The sequence below is a fragment of the Euleptes europaea genome, chromosome 1 (genome assembly GCF_029931775.1).
Source record: "Euleptes europaea isolate rEulEur1 chromosome 1, rEulEur1.hap1, whole genome shotgun sequence".
In the NCBI taxonomy this organism is placed as follows: Eukaryota; Metazoa; Chordata; class Lepidosauria; order Squamata; family Sphaerodactylidae; genus Euleptes; species Euleptes europaea.
The window spans coordinates 106,367,656-106,388,246 of NC_079312.1; positions in this window are offsets into that span (position 1 = coordinate 106,367,656).

Sequence of the window (20,591 nt, forward strand, 5' to 3'; positions counted from 1 at the left end):
TTTCAAAGTCGACCATAAAGATATTGGCGACGGTCGGGGCCACTGGAGAGCCCATAGCAATACCCCCGGTTTGTATATACAGTTGGTTGTCAAAACTGAAAAAGTTATTTTTGAACACTATATCAATTAAAGAAATCAACCAGTTTTTTGGAGGATCTACTCGGGAATCCAGTAATGTTTCAATAATGCGGCGGGTGTCACTTAAAGGGACATTCGTATACAGTGAGACTACATCCACAGTAGCCAAAATGCAGTCCCCTGGTAGCTGTACATTCTCGATATATCTAATGAAATCACTAGTGTCTTTAATGAATGATTCCGGTATCCACTGCAAATTGTCTAAGATGAAAATCTAGGTACTGTGCAACCGGCTCCAACACACTTTGCGATGCTGACACTATCGGTCGGCCTGGTGGTATTATCCCAGGTTTATGTATCTTTGGTAGAGTGTACAGGACCGGCATTCTGGGGTGTTTATTAATCAGGAACTCAGCAGTAGTCTCATTAATGCTGCCCTCCTGTAAAGCTTCTTGTATTACTTTGGCAATCAAATTGGAGACGATATTAGTGGGATTTTTAGGAATTTTCTGATAATACTCAATTTGTCCTAATTGTCTCATAATTTCCTCCACATAGTCTTTTTTATTTTGTAGAACTATAGCACCGCCTTTATCCGCGGGATGAATAATGAGATTATTGTCTGACTCAAGTCCCTCTAAAGCAGCCTTTTCCATTTTAGTCATATTATAATGCTTAGGAATATGTCTCCTCTCTAATCTTTCAATATCTCTACTAACCGCCGTTTGAAAGGCTGTAATCGTAGGGTTACTGGTATTGGGGATAAATCTAGATTTAGGGCGAAAAGGAGTAATAGGAGCAGTAGCAGGAGATCTCCTGCTAATTCAGCTGATCTCCAGCCGATAGAGATCAGATCACCTGGAGAAAAATGGCCACTTTGGCAATTGAACTCTATGGCATTGAAGTCCCTCCCCTCCCCAAATCCAACCCTCCTTAGGCTCCACCCCAAAAACCTCCCACCGGTAGTGAAGAGGGACCTGGCAACCCTAGCCATTCTGTTAGGATTTTAGATTTTAGAGTTTTATTTGATTTTATAGAGGATTATGTATGCTTTTTTTTGTGTGTTTTAATGATGTTACCCGCCCTGAGCCAGCTTGCTGGGGAGGGCTGGTTATAAGTCTAATAAATAAATAAATAGATTCCACCTTCCAAAGTGGCCATTTACCCCAGGGAAACTGATCTCTGTCACCTGGAGATTAGTTGTAATGCCAGGAGATCTCCAGCTACCACCTGGAGTTTGGCAACCCTAGAAGTGGGCCATTGTGGTACTATTGGGTTGCAATGTTAAAAACATTTCTTGGGGGCCCAGCCTCATACTTTTAAGTAAATAAAGTGTACCAACAAAAATAAATCATACTGGCATTACTTAGATCCTGCAACTTTCATCACAGTGAAGGAAATGAGTTTTTTCTTCACATAGAAGTTATTTGGATCCTCCTCCTATGTGATAACAAAGGAACTCCATGGGGCAGAGTGATAAGCTGCAGTACTGCAGTCCAAGCTCTGCTCACAACCTGAGTTCGGTCCCGAGGGAAGTTGGTTTCAGGTAGCTGGCTCAAGGTTGACTCAGCCTTCCATCCTTCCGAGGTCGGTACAATGAGTACCCAGGTTGCTGGGGGTAAAGGGAAGATGACTGGGAAAGGCAATGGCAAACCACCCTGTAAACCAAGTCTGCCTAGTAAATGTCGAGATGTGACATCACCCCATGGGTCAGGAATGACCTGGTGCTTGCACAGGGGACCTTTACCTTTTTTTAAATGTGATAACAACGGGATCCTGGTTCCATTTTTATTTCAATAAAATGACATTCATCCACCCATTTACTTTAAACAATAGAGCCATTATATGCATGACCAACCAAATCTGTACATGAGCAGGGATCCTGAAAGATGGTCTTTACTGATTCTGATTTTTTTATGTTAAGTGATGTCCCAAAAGATGGCAATATCTGAATGATCTAAATGCAACTGATTGAGTAAATCTTCACTAAGAAGTAGAATAATGCTGAGAAATAATACATGTCTTCCATTTTAGCTTCTCTACTCTTAAAGTGCTTATATGCCAGGTTTTACTAATAAATGTAAGTAAAGGACCATGCCACTCAGGCTGCCCAAAAACACAGATCGTCTGCCGAAGGGACAGAGGAATTTGTGCTTTGTTGCCAAGTGGTTTTAAATAATAGCATTGGTAAATTTGTTTTGCCTAGGGTTCCCAATCCTCCGCCAGGAGCAGGGATCCCCCGCTATGCAGCCCCTCCCCCCAGCACCATTTAGCCAGCTGGCAGGGGAACTTACCAGCAGTAAACATAGGCCTAGTTCTCTGTCATCAGCAACATGGTGGTGTGACCTCTGGTGTGCACCAGAAGTGATGTCATCATATCACCAATAACTGCAGGGACACTCTGGCTTCTACTATAGAGTTTTGCCCAAATACCAGAGTATCCCCACAGTTGGTGGGCAACGTGGTGACATCCCTTCCGGTGCACGCCAGAAGTGACATTGCCACATTGCTGATGACAGAGAACTTGGCCTAAGTTTACTGCTGTTAAGTTCACCCCCACCCATCCTCATCATCCACCGGTTGCGGGGGGGACCTGACAACCCTAGCTTTGACCGAGAAGGTGGAGAATAGGTTCTGTGTCTTTTATGCATTCCTTAGAATATTTTGTAAGACAACTATAAGAGATTGACACATTTGCAGAAATTTCTCCTTGTCAGGAAACTGTACTTTAGATTCAATACCCTAATAACCCCTCTAGAAAAGCCAATCAGCTTTTGGTGTTTGATACTGCTTAGATCTTCTGAAAGTTTTTATGGTAGCAATAGGTGCTTGAGTTCCTCAAGAGCTGTGTTACTGAGAAGGATCTAGTCTTCATCATTATCCTCCTCTAGCATCAACACTATTCCAGGAAGGCAACTATTTGCTGTGAGTAGAAAAAGGAGAAAGACAAGCAATACATCAAAATAATTAATGTTGCACAATGCTTGGAACCAAATGGCAACAGGGAAATGAAGGTACCAGTAGGATGTTAATTGAGTTTTTAAAATTCCTGGAAGACCGCAAATGTCAGTGGTTATTAGGATGCTCTAAGTGAATATATATCCCAAAGTTTATGCTCCCAAATACCTGCAGTTTATTTTAATCATAAAATAAAAACTCACATGTTTGACCTGCACAAGAAAAAAGCCATACTGAAATGGAGATTTAAAAAATTAAAATAGTGGGCTTGTAAACTCAGTAGTAATGCTGGTATTTTTAAGTGTTATACTGTTAAAACATTAAGAAGGATCCAAGTCTTCCGATAGCTAGAGGCAGAATAGTAGACCCAGGATGGCTGGGGGAGGGAGGGTCGCTGTTGTTCTTGGTTAGTGAACAGTGTGTTCTTCATCTTTAAATTGCAACCTTATGTTATGAAAAGGGACACAGCGTTCACAAATTAGCCAAAAGTCATACCACTGACAATGGAAAAAGCTGCCCGCCTTAGGTTATACTACTTAATGTGGTCCAATAAATGCTGTGCTTTTAAATGAATGTGAGGCATGGCAATAGTCTAAACTAGTGTCAGTGTCTAACATTGTATTTTGTACTATCCTGGGGCAGAGCAGAAGAAATTAGGAAGCTCCAGAGTAGCAACAGCGTGAAACTTTAGTTTGCTTCGTGTACCCCAGAATGAAGACATGAGAGTCAGATTAAATTAGGACCAAATTTATTAACCGCTGATCTGCCGCAACAAAACCTAATCAATAGCTTGAATTCCCGTCCCAGTGTGGGCAACCTAGAGTCTTGGTTGTGGAGAGTAATAGTGCAATATTAAACAGAGTTACTCCCTTCTAAGTATATTGAACTTAATGGACTTAGAAGGGCGTAACTCTGCTTAGAATTTCACTGTAAATCTCCTATTTCTTTGAATGCTGGGCAATCCCACCTTGGCTCCAGTCTCAGGATGAACAAAATAACAGCTTTTTACCACCAGCACATTTACCAAGGGGACCAAGCAACAAACCTTCCCCTAAGCTCAGAGAGCTATAGAATACTAATAGTATCATTTGATAAAGGGAGCTTTGACTCTTGAAAGCTCATACTCCAAAAATCTTGTTGGTCTCTACAATGCTACTGGACTTGAATCTAGCTGTTTTACTGCAGACCAACACAGCTACCCGCTGAAACAATACAACCTTGCCCCAAGGCAATCCCGTCTCCATTTGCTCATAATTCCCACATTGAGCCATAATGGGTTAATTAAGGCAAACCATCTGCCTCAGGCTGCTTACCATTAAACTCTACACTTCTCCCCCACCCCCCATAACTTGCACTGACTCTGCCAACAGTGATCACCTAGTTAGAGCCTTCAAGCCAGATTAATTGACTAGTTCAATTAGGACTTTCCCTAAAATGGTGTGGAACGAGTGAAAAAGAAAGTGTCCCAGAGTCAATGGTGGTGAACCCTCAGATTGCCCCAGAACATAGAAAAAGAGGCAACTAAAGGCACCTCCCACTCACTGAACCACCCAGAAAACAGATGCTAAAAGGCCAGGGGGAAAAGCAGCTTGACCATACTCAGAGGAAATAAATTGCCAAAATCTGTTAAAATGTAAAATGAGGACCCTTTTGCAGCAAAGTTCATCTTAAAGGTAAACAAGCCTGACATTTCAGATTCCAGCCATATAGGAATAGTCAGTGTCTGTAACAACAAAAGACAAAAAAAAATCCCTTCAAGTCTGTAATTCTTAAGACACTTAGCATCTCAAAGAGAGGTAATTATAAGTGCAAAAAACCTTCATTTCCCGAGTCCCAGCACATCTGTAAGCAAATATTGTCATGTTTTAATCACAACACCATCTCCTGTCAATAGTTAGCTTTTTTGCTACAAACATATATTAGGTAAGGAAATAAGTTTCTTCTATCCAGAAACTAGCAAATGTTAACACAATTTGACTCCACTGTCACAGAACACCCTCCACGGGAAATTAAATATTTAATTGGTTCTTGTAGGTTATCCGGGCTGTGTAACCGTGGTCTTGGAATTTTCTTTCCTGACGTTTCGCCAGCAACTGTGGCAGACATCTTCAGAGGAGTAACACTGAAGGACAGTGTCTCTCCTTCAGTGTTAATCCTCTGAAGATGCCTGCCACAGTTGCTGGCGAAACGTCAGGAAAGAAAATTCCAAGACCACGGTTACACAGCCCGGATAACCTACAAGAACCAATGAACTCTGACCGTGAAAGCCTTCGACAATATTTTTAAATATTTAATGTCTGAATATTATCCATACACTTTGGGTCAGTTTTTCCATCTAACCCTCCCTCTTTTCCAAGGCTTTGAATCATTCCGTCGAATCATTCAAATGCAAATGATTGCCAACCAATCAGAGCCCATGTAACCCCCCTAGATGGGAAAGGGTGAGCAAGCATTAGTTTTAAAAGGGGGAGGAAAAGACACCTTCCCTCAGACAGGGATTTGCAGCTTTGGATAAGGATGTTAGCTTAGCCAGGATTTTTATTTGGCTTTTAGATAAGATTTGGGTAGGCTGAGGGAATAAAAGTTATTTTTAAGGTGATAAATAAGCAGCCTAGTAAAAGCCAGAAGCACTAAATCCATCTGGGCAGTTTCTGAGAACCAGAGACTGTGAAGTGAAAGGGGAATATCCTAACCTGAGGTGAATGTGCTGAGGAAAGGGAGAAAAATCTCCCCTCAGTGTTGATGTATTGTAGATTGGCGCAGTTACAGAGTATTAAATCACTTGGGGGAAAGGTTGTAACTGCTGGGTAGCAGTTGAGACTCACTTTTCCCATTTAAGAAGAAGAGTTGGTTTTTATACCCCGATTTTCTCTACCTTGAAGGAGTCTCAAACCGGCTTACAATCACTTTCCCTTTCCATCCTCACAACGGACATCTTGTGAGGAAGGTGGGGCTGACAGAGTTCAGAGAGAACTGTGACTAGCCCAAGGTTACCCAGCAGGCTGCATGTGGAGGAGTGGGGAAACCAACAAGGTTCACCAGTTCATCAGGACCGTCTTAACAGCATTATGGGCTCCTGGGCAAACCAGTGTGCTGGGGCCCCTACGACAACCACTCACGGGAATCAAAAGTAAATGGTCGATAATATTAAACATATATTTATTTTATTGGCACTTCAACAAAACTGGTGTTAAAACATTAAAAACATGCTGTACAGCAGCAACTAATCAACATGATAAACATTTGAACAATACACAAGGCTTGAAAAACTCAATAATACTCAGTAAACCACACAGATTAGGGTATGAAATTACTACAAACTTCTTATTATAACAAACATTTGCGGCATTTCTTTTCAGAGAATTGCTTTATTATTGGCTTGAAGTCAGTGGTCTTCAGGATGTCATTTTCCATGCACATGAGTGAAAGCCAGTTTAAACGATGCTGCCCCGTTGTGCTACGAAGCAGATTTTTTATAAGTTTCAGTCTCGAAAAAGAACGTTCTCCTGTACAGTTGGTCACCATCATGCACATGAACACTCTGAGTGCAATTTCAACATTTGGGAATACAGATTTCAAATTGTCCGAAATTATTTTTCTGTACAGTGCAGGGAGAGTCTCACAATTTTCATCAAGAGCCATGTAGTGCTTGAGATGCTCACATTCATTTAAAAGGTCATCATAATTCAGGTCTTTGTGATACATATTAGCCAGATGTTCACACTTTTTCTTTAGTGCATTATTAGTACTGCATCATAAATTCATAATCTTAAATAACCACTACATGATTACCGTACAAGTGTTCAATGTTGTGATTGAATCTCAGGTTCAATCACTAATAATCAATGCATAGCCCTATACCTGGGTTCATATACAATGTATAAATATATCCAATAATCCAATAATCATGTCATTGCTATTAATAGTACTACAGTAGGTCTAATGTTAGTAATGTCAACTGAGTTTAAGTGACATAACATATACGCTAAATTACATTATACAGCACGAGATCCATACACATAGGCCTACATGTAAGTGAGGTGGCACTGTGGCAGAGGTGACTGCAATACTAACCCAGGGATACTAAATCAAGAGACAAATCACAATGTCCATTTGTAACACAATAACATTGCAGCAAATATTATTTTGTAGTTTAGTATAGTCTAGACTACTGTGTAGTAGTATTTATTTATGGCAAGTCACTTAACATACACAGATTAGCATAGGGCCCCTATGCTAGTGGGGCCCCCGGGGCAAGTGCTCATCGGGGCCATGCGTTAAGATGGTCCACTGCTCATGTGGAGGAGTGGGGAATCAAACCCCATTATCCAGATCAGAGTCTGCCACTCTTAACCACTACACCACGCTGGCTCTCCAGTTTAAGCGGAAACCTTTCATACATAACCCTTAAGCTGTTGACAACCTGTGCTTTTTCTGTTGAATAAAACATGTTGTTTTACCTTCGCCTGTCTTTTTTCTGTCCAGTTGAATGTTTAGTGATGGGGGGCTAAATTTACCTAAGAGCATCTACTATTATCAAAAGAGTGTGTGTGTGTGTGTGGGGGGGGATGCAGTTTACAAGCTACCAACACTTCATCAAGAACTCTTGTCACCCATTGACATTAATGTGGCCAGTTGATGATTCAAAGATAAAGAGAGGCTAGTGTGAGGGAGGGGGGCATTTTAGAAAGATTCCAGGCAATTACAGAGGACTCTGAGGAGATCCAAAGCAACATAATAAAGCATTGTGTTCAGGGTCCAGTTGCCTCAGAGCTATATCCTACTCAGCCTCCTTCCATAACTGCCACATCTATCTCCACTACTAAGGAGGCCACACGCACTCTTCAAGACTGGCAGCTATGATCTGATCTCTAGGGATGTGTAATTTGGATCTGGAAATACTTGTAAATACTGAATAATGCTACATCTGGAATATATACAAATAATTCCATATCCAAATTTTACAGATCCAAGTTTTCAGAATAATTCCTAATATTTGGAGTCCCATTGACTCCTATGGAAAGCTGAAAAAGGAGGAAAGTAGAACATATTCCTCAGACAGTTTAGTCTGGCTTTTTGAGAAAGGAAACTGAAACATTCCTCAGGCAGCCTGGCACCAAGGGGAGGCAGAAGCTCAGTGACCCCTGAGTGGAGTTGCCCTGGACTTGCCACGAGAGGGGGAATGGGGTGAGACCTAAGCCTGTGTAGGATGTCTGTCAGTACTTATGAAATGCTGAAGCAGACACAAACACCAGAGGGTACTTTCACATTGATTTTTTCCAACTGAAGAGATGGGCATAGCTGTTTATATAATTTCCCTGCAGTCCCCTGATCATTTGCTCTACACGCTGAATAAATTCTCTGTGTTTCTTTCTACATTTGATTCCCTCTCTACCCTTTAGTGTACATTAGGAATAAAATAGTTCAACTAGATTGTAGATTAATAGGGAAATTTTAAATTAAGTTTAGGTTCCTTTGGGGGTATATCAGGTATAAGAATGAGTTTTGTTTGTTAGATTTGGAGAGAGTTAGATTTATGGTGCAATCCTGGGGTGGTGGTAAAAGGGCTTAGAAGGCAGCATGACCCCAGTGCCACCATAAATGGTAGCTGGGCCATGGAAAGGGGTATTTATGCTGGTGACAGGCCACTTACACCAGCACCAGGGAGCGGTGCAGCAGCACCATGCATGGGCGCTGGCACAGCTGCAACGACAGCATACCGCCGGCACCAGAGGGGATATTAGTCAACTCCATGAGTACTTTTGCCCTGGGAACACCCAACTTTTGCCAGCGCAAACTTACACCAGCAAAAATGGTGGCGCAGCCCCATGGAACTGCATACAGCAGTTTCACGGTGGTTGTGGGAGCATCCTATTTTGCCTTGCTGGCCATGGTGCAGCAAGCCACTCAGGAGGCGGCTAAGCTGTGCCATCCCCGGCCGCGGCACAACTAGCCCCCTGCCTTAGGATTGCGCTGCCTGACAATAGATTTCATCTTTGGGCTTATTTGCATGTATGTGTGTAATTTTCTTTTTGGTTTTTTGATCTGAGCCTGCTGTAGCAGAATCAGATACTGTTAATGGTTATTGGCCCTCCTCCCTGGTTCTGGTGTTGTTTGTTTATTTGTTTTTATTGAACTATTTTATAATTTTAAATGTCTTTTTTAATCAATGAGGATAGTGATGTCATTTCCATCTCTATACAAGTTAATAGAGTCCTGGTATATTTCCTTATTGACATCATGGTTTTAACAATTTGAGGCTGGAAGAGAGAGATGTTCACAGGTTCTACCTTAAGCAGAGTTTCAGTTTTCTAAACTCTGTTGGTTTAATTTAATGATTTCTGTAGCAATAGAGGAAATAAAATCATTAACATCATTTGTATTGATTTTTACCTTTCTAATAAAGGAATATAGGAGTGCTACACAATTTGTCTGGATGTAACTGTTTTGCTACAGCTTTATTTTCTGAAAATGCAATCCAAATCCAAGAGCCATGAGACTGCACATAAATGCTTCAACAAGACATGAATATAAAAATTGTCTTTTGTCTGTGCAAGTGGGAAGCCCAAGGATTTCAGCACAGAGAGGATGGATAGAGTCAATGGATTGCTATGGGAGGGCCCCTTTCTCTGTGGGGGGGAGGGGGCTGACTCCAGCAATGTATAACAGAGGGTGCAGTAGCAGTCTGATAAGAGTTTCCCCTTTCTCCTAGGGGGAAAAAAACTCTTTCCCCAAGTTCTCATGTGTATTTCCTGTACTTGAAATAGAAAACGACTTTTACTGGTATCTCTTATATATGGCGTTTGTACTTTATTTTCTATTATTCACTGGATCCCACTCACTCAAGATTATCAGTCAGCTCTCTCTACACATTGGGAGGAAACCTATTATTAAAGAACATCTTGTGATGACAAAGAAATTTCATTTACTCTGAGAGAATGTTGCTTGGTTCAGTGGAATGTGTATATTGCTGATTATCAGTATTGTCTGCAAGCGGCAGTGCGAGCTGATGTTCAGAGTGCTATGGCCTAAGGTTCCATTTTTGCAATAAGGCTATTGAAATTATGTATGACTGCTGGTAAGGCATCCTAGGAAAAGAAAGGGCAGAAGCCAATGAGCTTTCTAGGATAAGAGTCATGCTAAAGGTAAAACTGAATTTAAATCAGACCTGCATATTCTTCGGGGGGGGGGGGCGGAACTTATCTGTAATAAACTATCATATCACCAATAGTTAACACCAATATATAAACATGTAAATTCAGTTTTAAACTGTTTGCCTAGGTGGGAACCTGGAACGCAAAGATATCTATTTAGATCATCCTAAAACAGTTTAATGCCACCACAACATGGGCTCACTACCATAAAGGGTTGCCAACCTCCAGGTAGTAGCTAGAGATCTCCTGCTGTTACAACTGATCTCCAGCAGATAGAGATCAGTTCACCTGGAAAAAATGGCCGCTTTAGCAATTGGACTCTATGGCATTGAAGTCCCTTCCCTCCCCAAACCCTGCCCTCCTCAGGCTTCGCACCAAAAACCTCCCTCTGGTGGCAAAGAGGGACCTGGCAACCCTACTACCATACCATATTCAGCTTGTAGTTTTATTTTTAGCAGCAAGACTGTGGTACTTTGGGGCCTTAGAGTCTGTGGTAGCAAGGAAGGAAATTGTAAGTTTTTTTCCAATGCTGTGGGTCATCTAGACCCAATCCAGTCTTTCTTTGCTAGGATTAGAGAGTTTTATGAGACAGCAGTATTTAAACCACCATGGCCCCCCAAATGATAGCCACATGCTGTATCACATAGTGCCTGGAGTAGTGCTGGTGCAGAATTGTAAATGACATGTCACAATATGTCTTCTGTGTTTCTTTCCAAAAGATATTTCCCTGCAAGACTGGGAGTTGGCTGGATAAATCTAACATTCTTCTCACAACCCAGGAACCCAGCAGTTGTTGAGTATTTCCTCTGAATTCAGCTCCTTTTAAACCAAGCAGAATGCACAATCTGTTTTCTTTGCAAGCTTCTCGCCTACGCGGCTTGGCTGCTATCCATCCATAAAACACCCTGAGAAAAGGCTTCCACCTGGCCCTAACTATTGCTGACAATTTTGTAATTCAGATCAGGGGGGCCACATCACTACCTTGCAGCCTTCTTACCTCAATGCATAATTGAATGTAATGTAGTTCTTAAAGAAATAGACTTGCCTACTGCTCTCCTCCAGTCCAGAAAGGAGAAACTTCGTGTCTCAGAGATTGAAAACCTGCACACAAGTACTCACCAGCCTGAGTTTTACAGCGCTTGTCTGTGGGAGTCTGAGTAATGCCCTAGTGGCATGCCTTGACTCCCACTATGTCGATTCTAATCGCACACGCTTTTGTCAGTGGGAGATTGAAAGCAGCAGGAGAAACTGAGCAGCATCCAGGCTCTCAAGAAAGAGTCAGTGGGGGAAACAAAATATATTCAGAAGGTAGAACTCTGCAGTCTGCACATTACATTCAGCCTTAACTAATATACTTACAGTAATGAATCACTGCCAGTATTTTAGACTTCTCAAAACAGCTTTCCCCTTTAGCTGTCTGATAAGCTCTGTGTCCTGAGGCTATGCATGCTTCAGAGAGAATAGAAAACACGTTTTGTGATTTCCAGTGCCTTCTCTGCAAAAACCAGTGGTGAAAGAGGGGGAAAGAGGCAAAGCAACTCCCAGTTGCAGTTGTGCTTCAGGATACCCTGAGAGACCATGAGAAATTCAACTAAACCTCTGCAGCCACCAGAATAAGGGTCTGATGCCACTGGCCCCTTCTGGTACAGTGAAGCAGATAAGTAGATAGGATTCAAGATCTGTAACAACAGAAGGGACCCCACTATCCAGCGTTGAAGAGGAGCAGGTGTTAGAAAATTGAGATTGAGGCTGTGTGCCCATTGCCCAAGATGTCTCTTTGCTCTTTCCACTAAGCCAGCAAGCTGTATAGAACTGGCTCAAAGGCAAACAGCGCCAACATAATGCAGACAAGAAGAGTTGTTTTTTATATGCCAACTTTCTCTACCACTTAAGGAAGAATCAAACCGGCTTACAATCACCTTCCCTTCTCCTCCCCACAACAGACACCCTGTGAGGTAGGTGGGGCTGAGAGAGCTCTAAGAGAAATGTGACTAGCCCAAGGTCACCCAGCTGGCTTCAGGTGTAGGAGTGGGGAAATCAACCCGGTTCACCAGATTTGTCCACCGCTCCAAACCACCACTCTTTACCATTACACTGCTGTCTCCTTGTTGAGTCCTAGAAGCTGAATTTTTACAGACCATGTGCCCCCACCCCCATTCTTCAATTATTTCCTTCCTATTTTAACACATCCCATAGCTCAGCAACCAGCGAATTATTTGGAGGGGTGGGGTGGAGAGATATGATTTTACAAGAGCCTAAAATGTATTAAGGAGGCAATCATTACAATACCCTTTAGATGTCTGTTGGTATTGTGCAGCAAGGTAATAGGACTGTAATTAAGGAGTAGTCAAACACAATTGGCCCTGACCTGGATGGCCCAGGCTAGCCTGATCTCGTCAGATCTCAGAAGCTAAGCAGGGTCAGCCCTGGTTAGTATTTGGATGGGAGACCACCAAGGAATACCAGGGTTGCTGTGCAGAGGAAGGCACTGGAAAACCACCTCTGTTAGTCTCTTGCCATGAAAACCCCAAAAGGGGTCGCCGTAAGTCAGCTGCGACTTGACGGCACTTTACACACACACACACAAACACAATTGAAACTGATGTGAAATTTATTTTCCCTGATATGTGACCTGATGTGTATATTGTAATACTTTGCCATCAACTTCTAGCCTTGTGACCAAATGTGGAAGCAGATTCCTGCCCTTTTCAACATTCATGTGGAAATAGGAGTTTTGGTAGGTGATGCAAGTTGCAGCTGCAAAACTTTGTTCTTCCACATAACTGGTGTTCCATTTTCCTTTTACAATTGATCACTGTGGCACTAGCTGCATTTAGGACTAGTCAGTAGCACTATGCAAGGAGGGTAGGAATAGGAAAAAAACTGAGCTTTGGTTTTACGTCTAGACTCTCTATAAACTCCACAGTCAACCTGATGTTGGGTAGAAAAGTTAGCATGTAAACTCACTCTGTTCTTGTAACACTAATCTGAGCTGTTGAGATGTTTCTTCTTTTTCTGCCTTTTGCAAGATTCTATGTTAGTTAAAGAAATTTGTTGTGGTTTATCTTAGGAAGTGCCTGCAGTAATCTGGCATTTGCATGAATCTATGATGAACGAAACAGCGGGATCCAGGGGTCCCGTCACCAAAATCTGCTCTCTGGTCTCAGGATTGCTCATTGTGTTTCATCCATTTTGAGATGCTGGTGGTATGTCACAGGAAAGAAAAATGGCATGTAAGAGTAGCTGCTTATTCATCTTAATGGTGCACTATAACAAGCACTTCCCACTTTGGGAAATAAATGTTGATGACAGCAAAACAGCTAGCCATGACTGCAGTGAGCCTGAACACTGCTGCATAAGAAATCTCTCTGGATTCATTGTGTAGTGCCTGTGTGTGTGTCACCATTGGTTCTCATCTCCTGGTTATACACCAAGTAATCAGAGAAATAATTATGAAGCCACTGAAGGGAGAGAAAGATGGAGGTACCGTTCATCTGCAATTATCACTCCAATTATGTGTTTTTTCAAGAACCAGCGGTTTTCTTTCTAAGCTCGTAAAATCTTCCTTTAAAACAAAGATATTAACTGACACTGCACAGAACTCCTAATAAGCCCAAAACTCTTTAACCATTTTTTAAAAAATCTAGATATAAACATTAAAAACTCTAAGTATAAAGGTATAGGGTGGTGCAACCCTGGCAGCCAACCTTGTGCCTCAGAGAGTCAGAAAATTCCACTGTCCATTAACAGCCACCCCCCTTATGCCTTTTGCCCCCAATTTGTCACCGTCATGCCCATCTTGGTGTCTGAGACCTGTGTTCTTCTATATTTTGCATCAAATGAAGTTAATCAGGCTCTAGCCAGCATGGAACGAACAGGAAAGACTGGATGAAGGGTGCAGGGCCATACCTGACTAGTTGGGAACAAATTGGCAGCCTTTGGGTGATTTGAGCCTCATCCAGAAATGGTGTTCAAATCATTGTGAAGATCACTTCTCATACCTCCTCAGTACGTAGGTCTTTTGCCGCACCAGACTTTGCTGCTGTTACAAAGCCCTTTATCTCTTTTAGGATCTATGGCCATATTTGTGTCAGTGACCTCTGTTTCATTTTCCCTTCTTGTATTTATCCCCAGCCTTACAGTTCAACTCCCCTTCTAGAGATGTCTCAATTTCACCTTGTGTTCATAACCTGTCCCCTGCCCAACCCTGGACACACACCTGATTCTGCATCTGCCCTCTTAGTTCCCAAGCTACCATCCTGTAACTGGGGACAGAATTCTTCTCCAAAAAGGAAATTTCCTTTACCCAGGACCACCCTTGCATTGGGAGCTGCTTGGGCTCCCATTTAATGCATTATATGACCCAGTGGTGACCTAATGGAAGGCTTTGCACTTGGTAAAAGCAGCTGGGGACCCCAAAATCAGGGGGAAGAAGGCTGCTGCCAGCTGTGGAATGATTTTACTAGAACAAGTGCTGCAACTCACCATTGGCTCATCTGGATAGTCAGCAAATCCATTCGTTATTGTATTATTGTCATTAGAAGATGTCTTTCTGACATTTGTGTGGCCAATCAATCTTCCCCTAGATCCATGTATAGCCATGTATTCACAATACTTCAGCAAATGTTTTGTATAGCATTCTAGCATTTTAATTTTCAGAGATATGAATGGTGTCATGAATCCAAGATTAGACAAATCAGCCAGGACAAAAGGAGGTAAATTACCGCTGATGGTTTTTCAATTTTTGACTGACTGGAATTTAGTAGATGTGTGGAGATTCAGACATCCAAATCAAAAAGACTTTACATTTTATTCCAATAGGCACAACTCATATTCGGGAATAGACCTGAGTTGGATTTCTAAATCTCTCCTTAACAATTTGGAAGATGCCTGTATTCTACCAGGAACCTTTGCTGATCATAATCCGCTCCAGATAACATTGACGGCGGAGAATAGAGGGCCTAGGAGAGGGAGACTGAACGACAACATACTACTGCTGCGCAGAGACCTTGTAGCTTTTTGCCAAGAAGAGATTAAAAACTTCTTTGAATCAAATAACATGTCTGGTCCCTCAATTAGAACAGTTTGGGATACCAGCAAGGGTTACATGAGAGGGAGATTTATCGCTATTTCAGCCAAAATTAGGAGAGACAAAGAATTAAGGCTGAATGAACTGTATGAGGAACTTCGTCAATTAGAAAATATCATGTTTGAAACACCAAATAGATTTAATAGAGACAGAGGAAATGCAGAAGAAACTTAGCTTTGTTAAACAAAAATTTTTTGAACATGCCAATAAACCCAGCAGACTATTAGCAAATATTCTTCTTCTTCTCACATGTTGCAAAGTAGGAAAGGAAAGTATTCAACAGCAAGCTTCAGATAACAAAAATGAAAGAGTCAATCTAGTTAATGAAAGAGTTAATCTAATGAAAGAGTTAATCTGTATTGAAAGAGTTAATCTAGTTCTCAGTCTTGATTTGACGTATCTGGTGCTAGTCAAAGCGCACTCTTCTAATCATCAAAGCAAAACTGGTCAGTGAACATCTTAATCGGACTTAAACCAAACATCTTAATCGGACTTAAACCCATCAAGTTCGGTATTATCTATTTATATCTGGCATCAAATGAAGGTATTATTGGGTGGCTGCTGGGATCTCCTTTAGCCTCAGTTGGCCTACTGCTTACCTTGACAAGCTGCTTCTACTGCTGCTTGGTCCTAGTAGAGGGATAGAGCAAGGAATAGACCTTCTTGTGGGGAATGGACCTCTTCCCAGCTTCTTCTTGCCCAGGTATCATGCTGTTGTAGGTGGCAGCATTTCCTGTAATACAGGAGATGGGATGAAGGCAGATATTGACTGCTGCTCTTGGACATCACCTGATTCTGAGCTATGACTCCTCCACTGCATCTAGTCTGCCTAAACTGGCACCTGCTCTTTGCCACTGCTGGTTTCCCATTTGCTTGTCCTCCCTCATGCAATTACTTTGCTTGCTGCTTGTGATTGCTGTTGATGTGTCTCACCCCACGTTGTTCAAGACCCAAAGTAAATCAGACATAGAACAGACTACAGTAGACATACTGTGAGTGTCTCTGTGTGTGTGACAGAGAGAGTAGTTGAAAACTGACTATCTGAAAGGAACTACCTCACAGACATTTTGATCTCATTTTAAGCAGCCTATGGCATTATCCAAGAGGTTTCCGTGATAATTTATCACAGACAGTACTGAATGCAGCCAGACATTAATGAAGAAGAGTTGGTTTTTATATGCCGAGTCGCCGACTTTCTCTACCGCTTAAGGGAGACTCAAACCGGCTTACAATCACCTTCCCTTCCCCTCCCCACAACAGACACCCTGTGAGGTAGGTGAAGCTGAGAGAATGTGATTTGCTCAAGGTCACCCAGCTGGCTTCGTGTGTAGGAGTGGGGAAACAAATCCAGTTCACCAGATTAGCCTCCACCGCTCATGTGGAGGAGTGGGGAATCACACCCGGTTCTCCAGATCAGACTCCATCGCTCCAAACCACCGCTCTTAACCACTACACCACGCTGGCTCCCTTAGTTGAATGAATTCTATACTTTTCTCCTGCAGCACTGACAAACTAAGTGTTATAAACATTCTTACAATATTGATGGCTTTGAAGCAAAAGGGACTGGAAGACATGAGCCCTCAGATGCTTCATAAACAGCTCCATCCGGTTTAGAATTAAAACATTCTTTAACTGGGTTAATTTGACCTGGACTAGTGCCAGCTTTAATTATGAAATAATTAGCCTCAGCAAAACATTAATTTTGTTGCAAAATCCATAGACTGAAACGTGCCCATAAACTGAAATGTTCCATCTGATCTTTGGCCTGCCTGTACTTGGTCATTAGTTACCTTGAACAGTAGTCATTCATTAAATTAACTGTCTCCTTATAGACAGGATACATTTTGAGAAGAATAAAAGTGTCATGTTATGAGACATCTTTCTTGGGACAAAGAACCTTCATCTTTATTCATCATTTCATCAATAACTTGGGTGTGTAACATTATAATGTTTCTGATTATTAGACAATTAATTGATTTAAAAGAGTACACTTAATCAAGTCAGCATTCTAATTAATTGACAGCTCTGCTAGTTTAATGAAGAAAGCAATAAAGCCTCTGTAATTCTCAGGTACCTTCCAGTAAAATTACACATGGGAAAGCTTTTGAGGAAGGCTAACCATCGTCTTTTTCCTTCAGACCTTTAGCAAAAAAAGGCAAAATACCTTTACAAAAGCAAACACAGGGACTTTTTCTGTGGGGACACAGGGGAACATATGTTTCCTCTTTTTAAGCAAGTGGAATGGAGTGAAGCAACATTTAGTCCATTCCAACCACTCAGGAGTGTTTGACAGTTCATTCTATAGTCCTTTAACAGGTTGGATATTCAAATTTCATATTTCAGTAACTTAAATTGTACAAGTCTCTTCTAAGCTGCATTTTTTTGATACTGCCCGCCCCCCAGTATGTGTTCTTTACCTTATAAGGTGCCTCCTTAGTCCATGCCAATCACATATTTGGCTGATGAACGGGCTTTCACACGTATCCTGATGCAAGAATCAGGGCAAAGGAATCCTGAAGATTATTTTAGCAAGAATGTTCATCCCACATTTGCCTTGCCATTCTCACCCTATTTCCATACCTTCATACACTTAGTCCATTATTGGGATTACAAAGTACAATACTGCACTAGTTTTGGAAAACTGGCAGTTCTGGACATTTTACCTAAAAACAGGAACTGAGAAGTCACTGCCCAGAACTGGGAGGTCATTTCCTCTAGCAGATATTATATCACAAAACTCTTATTTATTTATTTATTTATTTATTTATTGCATTTATACCATACCTTTTTCCACCATGGAAATCACATAGGCAGCCTCCTAGCCATGCACTAACCAAACTGATACCTTCTTAGCTTCAGGAAGTTTACATTGTCTCCCTGACATCAAAAGGCAGAAAAGGTTTATTCACATTATCTGTTTCCAGTTCCTTCTTTACAACACCCCTCCCAACTTCTGACTGGGATATAAAGTCTCAGAGATCTACTTTCCTACTCGTATCTGATGAAGTATATACAGTATATATATATTGCCCACTATTTTGGGCAATAGTGTGCCCAAAGAAAATTATAATAAACGCGTTGTTACAGTCACAGGTGTTATATTGAAGCCAAAAAGTCTTATGCGAATATATCGCCCACTTCCATCAAGGAGACATTGAGTTGTAATCACGTATGCGTCAAGTCCTTTGTGATGTGGGTAGCAGTTTCCTTCTGTTGTTGCTACTTGGAGTGTAATAACTCATAAATCACATGAGTGGCAATGACGGAACATATCATTCTCGTTACATAGTTATTTATGGACTTATGGACTTACATAGTTATTTATAACTATCGGTAGTAAAATAATATTGTACCTTTAAGACTCCAATTACACAGATGCATGCAATCAGCAGAACAGCTTTAACACAACCAAATTACTGGTTGCAAAGCAAGGACATTTGTTCCCATCCAATGAAGGAGCGTGTTACTATACAGCCCAAGTGTAAGTGAATTTGAATTATATATTTTATATTTTATACTTGATATGCTTTGTTAATGTTTTTCCATCTAGCACCTATAATGTTGCATTGAGCGAATGTACGCTATATTGGACTTTAGATATTATATAAATTAAATCAGGTCTGATATTATGAATTATATGTTCTATTAATTTATGGCATCATGACTTTTAATACAGTGGCAGCTGATGAAGACCCCCTAGTGGTCGAAACAGGGAAATATCCGGCACCCTGTAACGAGAATGATATGTTCCGTCATTGCCACTCTTGTGATTTATGAGTTATTACACTCCAAGTAGCAACAACAGAAGGAAACTGCTACCCACATCACAAAGGACTTGAGGCATATGTGATTACAACTCAACATCTCCTTGATGCAAGTGGACAATATATTCGCATAAGACTTTTTGGCTTCAATATAACACCTGTGACTGTAACAACGCGTTTATTATAATTTTGGGGGGGCACCATATTGCACATATACTGTATATATGATTGAATGTTATTATGCCAAGAATGAATAATACCACTGCTGCATAGAAACTATTGCTTATATTACTGCTATTTTTTGTTTGCTAACCTCCAGGTAGTAGCTGGAGATCTCCTGCTATTACAACTAATCTCCAGCTGATAGACATCAGTTCACCTGGAGAAAATAGCTACTTTGGCAATTGGACTCTATGGCATTGAAATACCTCCCCAAACCCCGCCCTCCTCAGGCTCTGTCCCCAAATCCTCCCACCAGTGGCAAAGAGGGACCTGGCAACCCTAACAAGGAGGGAACAATTACTGAAAAGAGCCTGAATGTGAACATAAATGACCGACTGAAACATTCAAAAAAGAAAAAGAAAAACAATTAAAAGGCCTCTTCAATATCTAAATTTGGCATTCTCTAATGCCCCGGAAGTAGAAAACACCTAAAACATAACATGTGAATGGCAGTTCCTCTAAATTTCCTTGTGTAGCCTGCTTCCCTGTATAACTCCGCTTTAATAAGTACCCATTACTGCTTTTTAAAAACTGGGGTAAAATGTCCAACTCCTGTTGAAACCCTTGATTTTATAACAGCTGCTCAGCAGGATCATTTATTTCCTAAGTTTGGTTTTCTAATGATGCCAAACAAGAACCAAATGAGTATATTTTCTGTCCCAATTTCTGTTGTTGTTTTTATCAGCTTCTAAAGATGTATCCACAGCTGGCCCCAAGGTCCTCTTTTTTTATGCTGCTGTGAGTTACGCTTGGGATATTATCAAGTTTGCAGCCTCAGCAGCACAGGAAACTAAAATTAACCCAAATCACTCTCCCAGCTGCTTGGGGTTTTTTTCCCCCATAGAAAAGAAGGGTAGCAGCCAGTTGGACACTCTTCTCTGCTTTTGAGCCTGTGTATCTCAGCCTTCTGGACCATTTGTTTAAAGCAGAGTTTCACATTTCAAATGGCAATATTGGCTTTTGAGCTTACACTCATGAATGCAAAAACCCAGAATGTTTATGTGCGTTCTGATGATCTTTCCGTGAGATCATTTTATTATTCAATAAATGTGGAACTGTTAGTTGTTGCAGGGGATACAAATGTCTTTTCCCTAACTAGCATGCCATTTTAATAATTTAATATCGCTTTAATGCATGCAGAGACTGAACTCTCTCTTATCTATCGCTCAAGTGGGAACATTCGTGTTTAGGCTTACCACCTGCTCTTTATTTCACATAACTGTTCCTTATTTAATATTAAAAGAAATATTTGTGGGAAAGAAGTGATGTGCCATAACTGCAAAGAGCAACATTAGTTCACTACATTACAAGTATAGAATATTCTAA